Raw genomic sequence first — 8193 nt, 5'->3', positions numbered from 1 at the left:
TTAGGCTTGGTTGAGAAATTCTGTGCAACAGAATTTTACACAATCAAGCTCCCGTTGTTTGTAATGGCATTAAAACATTTGTTTTCATTTTGTGCCAATATATCTGTTAGATTGCGTCTGATTAGCTCTGTGTAACCTCTTTTTCTTACGTCGTGTCAATGGTCTGCTCGCCACATGAAAGCCAATTATTTTTCCCTTAGGACGGACATAAAAGTAATTTCTAAATCAGTCCTAAATTTCCTTCTCACAGCCCAGGCTCCGCCCACAGTCCCAGGGAGGGGGCAAGGAAGGGAAAAGGGCGGGGCGACGCAACATTCCTGGGCGTGTTCGGGAAGCGTGCCTCGAGGCGCCGGCGTGCTTACGTATGACGTTTTGTGGACGCAGACGCAGTGCCGCCCGGCCCTCGGCTCCAATCCCACCCCCTCCTCCTCCGCCCCCTCCAGTGACAGTGGCTGCGGCCCGGGGCTGGATGTGGGGCTGCTGGCCAGGTGACCAGCCTAGAGGGTGTTAACCGCGGACAGTGCTTCACTGGCCGCGTGCTACTTGGCGATCTTGCTGCTGCCGCCGTAGTCCAGGACCCTCGGCTCTCCCGGAGAGGGGCCAGAGTGGTTCTGGGCCATCAGGCACTTGCCCAGGTGAAAGGACGGGTAGGGTTAGGGTAGGGGTGGGAAGTGATTTTCCAGCGGTTCTGCAGCAGGATAGTGTGCGATGTTTGGCTCTGTCGTGGCTGCCTGCTGTAGTTGTGGTTCTTCTTTTATTCGTTTTCCATCTCTACCCGCAGTACCTAGAACCTGTGTGTGTGGTCAGTAAGGAAGGCCAGGAAGGACCTTGACAGGTTGATGGTTGGAGGCTCAGATGCAGGAGCGGCCCGGGTGATGATAAGGTTGTGGGCGGCGCCCCATTTGCAGTGTATGGACATCGAGGGCAGAAACGAGCACTTTTAAACTGGTGCTTCATCCTTGCCAGCAGGACCTCCCTGCAGTTGTCCTGATAGTGCTTTATGAAGAGGATTGATTCACCAAGGGCGGTGAAGTTTTGGAACCCTCTTCGACCTGGGAGTCATATATCTGATATTCTAAATGGATGCCTGCTGCATGCAAAGGGTGAAAATATGTTTCAGTGGAAATAAAATCTTGTGGTCAAAGGATGATGATTTTGATTTTTCCTTCTCGAGAATTATATTTGCCTCCCCAGACTCTTCCTTGTTTTTATTTTTGTTAGTACAAAGTTAGATACCTTTGTTATAAAGCAGGAGTTCTTGTAAATTTCCTCTCTAAGGATAGCATCAGTTTTGTAACTATTCAGGTGTTTAAATTTCAGCTGGTTTCATGTTGCTGTTTTCACAATCCATTGCAATGAAGCCCATTTATTCTAACTGGTCAAAGAATTAAAAAAAAAATGAACTAAGGGCATATTTATTTTCTTCAACTGCTGCCTTTCCTAATCAGTATGCTAGACCACCTTCCAAGAATTTTAAGAATTTAAAAGGTGATTTTATGTCCGTGTAGAAAGGGTTAGGTGTGTAAAAGAAATGAAGGCACTGTTTTTACCAGCAAGAATTACCTAACAGTTTGAAAGAACAGTTTTCCCAAACCCATACTTGAGGCTGTTATAAAGTTAGAATTTGAGCTTTTGGACTTTCCAGCTCTTGAGCCCGTGCTCCTTCCATAGGTACAGTGGGGTGTAAACCTTTGGAAGGCTTTAGTTTGAAAGTCAGTCGTGGTCTTGTTCTAGATCTGTTATTGTTGTGTGGCAGAGTCCAAACAGACTCATAGCTGACCCTCTAGTTCATTTTTAGAGATGGTTAATTTCATGGGAGATTATCCATCATTCTTTTGCAGAACAGCTGGTGGATTAGAATTGCATGCCTTTGGAATTGCAGAGCAGCTTCTTAAGCCTAGGCCACTAGAGCTCCCTTGTTCTTGGAGTATTAATTGCTTTAAAATAAAGACTCAAATGTATTGTTAGATTAATGTAAATGAGTTTCTATTTGTATAAAATAAAACCATTTGATCAGAAGGGGAGACATTGTTGATAAAGCCCAGATTCTTGGTTAATTGGTTATAATGCTGTTCTTTTCAGATTTGTTAAGATGACACACTTTAAAAGGGTATTCTGAAGACAAGGAGAAAGAAAAACACATGATTTCAGGGTAAATATTTATTATTTTTTTTTTACTATCTTTTTGAACAAGCTGATTTCTAGTTGGGATGAAAGTAGAGAAAACTGTTATTTTCTGTTTCATTGGTGGTTTAATCTGTTTATATGGTCAGGGAATAGAGGTGGGTGTGACCTCTGATCATTTTACCTGAAGTTTGAATTGAGTATCTTCTTGATAGGACTGAAGTTTGAATTGAGTATCTTCTTGATAGGACACACCCTGTGTATTGCCAGGAGAAAACCTTGGCTTGTTTTTCTATCAGTTGTCTACATTCTGTACCTATTTTACTTGCTTACTCATCTGTCCATGCTTTTGAAGAGTTTTATAAAGAAATGAATTTGCGTTGACATTTGGTTTGTTCTTCATAAAATACTACATATGACTGGACTCAAGTATATTTTGTGTTATGAATTCTATAGAGAATAATAGAAAGCAAGGTGTAACATGATTAAGAACTTTATTCATTACCTAAGTATTTACTGAGGGCCAAATGCTAGACATTAGTCTTAACTAGACTTGTTGTAAATTAGTGATCATATGTGGCCTGGGAGGAGAAAAGAACCCACCTTACTGCTGTCAAGACTGAACCAAACTTAGAGCTGACCCTCCAGCAAGTTTTCAGAGACTGTAAATTGATGGGAAGGGAGTGCCTATCTTTCTCCCATGAATCAACTAACCGCTAGAGTAGTGCTTCCTTTGGGTTATCAGTCCAACTCCCTATGGACTAAGTCACCAGTACTCCCTTGGCCTTTGAGAATATTAAGGTAATGAATATTTTTTCCCCTTTGGAGACAATATTTTTGTGAATCCATACATTTTCCTTGATTTTATATCAAGGCAAGGATGTTTTGTCTTATGTTAAAAACTAGAGTTTACCACTGATAAGTGTTTGTATGTGTAAATAAAAATTTGATATTATAGTAGGTAATATGGTGTGGCATTCTACTAGCACTGCTTTAAGGTACATTGAGAAGAAACGAGAACTTTTATAGATTTTGTTTTAGTAGTTTTTCATGTTAAGGATAGTGATAGAATTTCATGGGAAGTTAGGAAAGTTAATTTGAGAACACTGTGGAGAAATTATATGAGAAATAAGAGACATAAAAGTGACATAGTGGATGCAAAACAAGTCTGAATTATGAATGGGGGAAAAAATGAGATGATCATCCATAGACCATTGTGCTTATTAAGAGAACTCCAAGTAAAACTGTGCCAATGGAAGTTAGCCCTTTCATAACTCGTGAGACGTGTCGCACTTGCACCGTTGTACGTTTTCCTCCTCTGGAGCTTGTTGGCAGCTGTTTTCCCACTGACAGCACATACAGCCATGGGGAGAGGACCTGAGTAACGGAAGTGAAAGAAGTGGGCCTGTGTTGCAAATTACTGTGTTTTGAGGGTGTTCTATGTGGGATGCACCTTGGTGATGTGATTAGTAAAACTTTGTCTCTGTTGACTTTTTAGCTGGGAGATAAGCTGTGTAGGTTTATTTCTGTGATCCTGTGCATTTGGCTGCTAACTGGGGTGCTAACCAAAAGGTAGGCAATTTGAACACTTGAGCCACCCTGCAGAACAAAGAAAATGAGGCAGTCTGCATCCATACAGATTTATAGCCTTGGACACTCTGGAGCAACTAGTTCTTTTTTGTCTTGCAGAGTAGCTGTGAGGTGGAATATACTCATTGGCAATGAGTTTTTGGTTTGATATGTTTTGGGAAGTTGTCTTTCTTATGTTTTATCCATGTTTGCATAAATACTACATTTTAAGGAGCCCTAATCCACAAATGGCTTAGCAGGAGAAGGATTGGCAGTTTGCTCCAGTTAAGATTTATAGCCTTAGAAACCTAATGCGGGTTGGGGATGGGGCGTATTATTATCTGATGCCACATTCTTCCTCATAGCCTCCAGATGATCTGTTCGACACATAGATTGAAAAGGTACGGAGATAGGACACATTCCTGGCATACAACTTTTCTAATTTTAAATCATGTAGTGTTTCCTTGCTCTGTTCTGATGATTGTCTCTGAAGATCCGAGTACAGGTTTCACATAAGCACCATCAAGTGCTTTGGGATTCCCATTGTTCTCAGACAGCCAGTTTGTTGTGATCGACACAGTGAAATGCCTTTGCATAGTCAATGAAACACAGACAGACATTCTTCTGGTGCTCTGTGCTTTCAGACAAGATCCATCTAACATTAGCTGAAATAACCCTAGTACCATGGCCTCTTCTAAATTCAGCCTACAGATCTGGCAGTTCTCTGCTGATGTGCTGTTCCAGTTGTTTGTGGATAATTTTCAGCAAGACAGCTACAAGTCAGTACATAAGACAGCTACAAGGTCAGCTACAAGTCAGTTCCAACTCCACTACAATGAGTTTGAGTTTTGTTTAGTTTGACTTAATCTATATGGTGATCAAATCATCCAAGAAGTTTGACTACATGAAGAAGAAGGTGGTATCAGGATTAGAGGAAGACTGACTTATGCAGATGACACAACCTTGCTTGCAGAAAGTAAAGACTACAGCCTTCAACATGGAATTACACTATAACATCAAGTAAACAAAAATCCTCACCACAGGACCAATAGGTAACATCATAATATACAGGAAAGAGTCTAAAGTTGTTGGTTTTATTTTACTTGGATCCACAATCAACAGATATGGTGACAGCAGTTAAGAAATAAAAAAATGTATTACACTGGGAAAATGTGCTGCCAAGGACCTCTCCAAAGTGTTAAAGAACAATAATGCCAGGTTAAAGATTAAAATGTGCCAGATCAAAATCATGGTATTTTCAATTGCTTCTGATTCATCTGAAAATTGGACAGTGATTGAAGATGACACAAGAAGGATGACAATGAGAGATGCTTTTGAATTGTGATGCTCGAGAAGAGTAATAACTTTCCCATGGACTGCAAAAAGAGCAAATAAATCTGTAAGTACAATCAGGGTGTTCCTTACAAGCAAGGACGGAAAATCTTCGTCTCACATGCTTTGAGTATGTTGCCAAAAAGGGGCTGGTCTGTGGAAAAAAAGACATTATACTGGGCAAGGTGAAAGGTTAGAAAAAGATAGGAAGACTTTCAGCGTGATGATTGATACAGTGACTTTAACAATTGGGCTGCAGCGTATCTGATTTTGTGATCATGGTTCAAGGTTCATATCGGCTGTTGATAGGGTTGTTATTAGTCACAGCCAACTCGAGGGCACCTAACAACAATATGCTATCAAAATTTGCATGGTATTTAAAAAAAAAACCACAGCCAACAAAACCCCACTTCATAATTTGTCCAATATGGCGCTTATTTCCTCCTAATAAATCAAAATCATATTGACTCATGTTGATAATAAGGTTTCCAAGGCTAGAAATCTTTACAGGGAAATAATGCCTATCTTACTCTAGCAGACTAGTTGGTGGATTCAAATGATAACTACACACACACACACACACACACACACAGACGACGTCACAATACATTATATATCACGTCACTGGGGATCCTCTAGTAAAGTCAAACATAAGAAATTCTTCTTTTTAATAACCACAGGGGGTAACATATCAAGCTACGGAACATGAGGAAGAACAGAAACAAAACTGTAAAGTTAGTCAAGTCAGACTCGCACCTTACTTTCATTTTCTGTTCACAAAGGTTATCTACATATTTTTAGAGAGCCTATTTCCTACACACAGAAAAATTGGGAAGTGATGGTTATATGAGCCTTAAAATTTCTTAAATGCCTCCATTCAAGAGAAAGCTTAATTTCCCCTCTAAATAAAGTGCGATAGACGTTAGGATTCCATCATAAAAAATATGGCAAAAGGTAAGATACACAACTAGATGAAAAAGAGCACTGCAGCTTGCTCTCGCTCTCTTTTTTCCTCAGATCAGTTGCTTTTGGGGAGGCTATCTGCCTGTGAGGATACTTGAAACATGTTCATATGTGATGAGGAACTGAGACTCGAGTAAACTAGCAAAAGTGTGAGCTGTGTCATGAAACAAATCCTCCAGTCCTAGAAGGTCCTTAAATGAATGCAGTCCCAGTGAATATCTAGGCTGCAACCTCAGAGACCTGAAGGCAAAAGCTCACTTTGTTATTGTTAGGTGACTTCAAGTCAAGTATGGCTCATAGTGACCGTATGAACAAACAACACATCTGAACTTTATCCTATCCTGTGCCGTCCTTATAATCTCTGACAAACTTGAGCCCATTGTTATAGTCACTGTGTCAATCCAACACATGGAGGGTTCTCCTCTCTTCCACTGACCTTCTTCCTTTCCAAACATTGTGTTCCTCTCCACGGAAAAGCCTCTTCTAGCAATCTTGCTTGGCCCCATAGTCAACAGTCTTGGCACCAGCAGCCAGAAAATTAAAAGGCACATTGCCATGGGAAAGTCTGCTGTTAGGGACCTCTCCAAAGTGCTGAAGAGCAGTGGTGTCTCTTTGGAGACTAAGGTGCGTCTGATACAGGCCATGGTCTTCGCAATCACCTGTTATGCATCAGAGAGTTGGACAGTGACCAAGGAGGATAGAAGGAGAATTGATGCCTTTGAGCTGTGGTGCTGGAGAAGAGTATTGGGAATACCATGGACTGCTAGGAAAACAAACAGATTTGTCCTAGAAAGGGTTAAACTGGGTGGCTCCTTGGAGGCAAGGATTCTGAGGCTCCGTCTAACATACTTTGGACATGTTGTGAGGAGAGACCGGTCCTTAGAGAGGGACATCATGCTTGGGAGGGTGGAGGGACAGCGCAGGAGAGGAAGGCCCTCAATGAGGTGGATTGATTCAGTGACTGGGATAATTGGGATGGGAGTGTCAGAGACAGTGCGATTGGCACAGGGCAGAGCGGAGTTTAGGGCTGTTGTACATAGGATCGCTATGAGTCGCAGGCGACTCGACGGCACCTAACAACAACAACAACAACAATATATACTGCATCAATAATTGGAAATGCATTAACTGTATAAATTACATATGTTTATATATAAAACTATATATATATACTTTTTGGACTATAGACTGAGGGTAAATTATTAATATTTGCTCAATAGCTTTTAATTTGGCTAGTATGCTGAAAATGATGAGCATTCAACTGTTTTAAAGATCTCCAATTGGTTCAAAAATAGCCTTTTCTCCGGAAGATCCATCAAGAGCATCAGAAATTGATTGATAAAGAAAAACTTTAGGAAATATAAATGAATTGGATAATGTTGAGTAATTTGACCAAGATAATTTGCTAATGCAATTATCCATTTTGTACAATATTGATATAGCCAATTAACTTGTAAAGTATAGTAAGGGATAATAATTTTATAAGGTCTTATATCAAAATATTGTCTTTCCTGACTGTGCTATTAATTGAGATACAGCCAGTGAGCAAGTCCGCAAAACCTCTTTAGGTGAACGAGATAAATGAATTCATCTTAAAAGAGCATTCTGTCAGAATACAGCAGTAGGAGTCCTTTTAGCATCTAAAATACACAGCAATAACTTTCTACTATGATTTATACAAGAGAAGACAGGAAGAGACAAAATCCCAAACTTCCTTCAAAGCCTTATGAGACTCCATAGTTAATTCTCCCCTAGAATTAGGATCATTATTTCCAATTGGAATATTTAACAATGGTTAGAGGTCCTGCTCAGTCAGTTCCAAACATGGATTAGTTTAATTAATATTCTGATATAGAACAGACAGCGTGAAAAACAGGGGGCCAACGGCTCCCATGTTGAAGGCCCCAAGCCATGTATCTCTGAGTATTTACCAAAAATAACAAGGAAGGTAAAGAAAGTAAAATCATAAAGAAGTACAAAACAAAAATAAAGAATAATGGTGAACTCTTTCGCAGGTAAGGACAAGTTCCTCTTTATGCTAATCTCAGTAGGGAGGGATTCAGTTGGTACAAACCAAGAACAATGTTGACTCCTAGTTTCTGCCTTAGTGCCACAGGGTGACCTTCAGCTTGCATTAAGCCTCCCTCATTTCAAGCAAAACTACTTTCATTTTAACTCTTAAACAAAAAATGCACAAAACTTACT

The 8193-nt window shown here is 40.3% G+C and overlaps 1 pseudogene; it reads right to left on the bottom strand.

The window, feature by feature from the left end:
* Window positions 1-231: 231 nt before the first annotated feature.
* Window positions 232-8193, bottom strand: part of LOC102862606 — a 19981-nt pseudogene continuing 12019 nt past the window's right edge.

This window comes from Elephantulus edwardii, unplaced genomic scaffold (genome assembly GCF_000299155.1).
Source record: "Elephantulus edwardii isolate Elephantulus edwardi_28Jun2011 unplaced genomic scaffold, EleEdw1.0 scaffold00012, whole genome shotgun sequence".
Lineage (NCBI taxonomy): Eukaryota > Metazoa > Chordata > Mammalia > Macroscelidea > Macroscelididae > Elephantulus > Elephantulus edwardii.
Note: the sequence above shows the minus strand (reverse complement) of the source record. Positions and strands in the feature narration are given on the sequence as shown.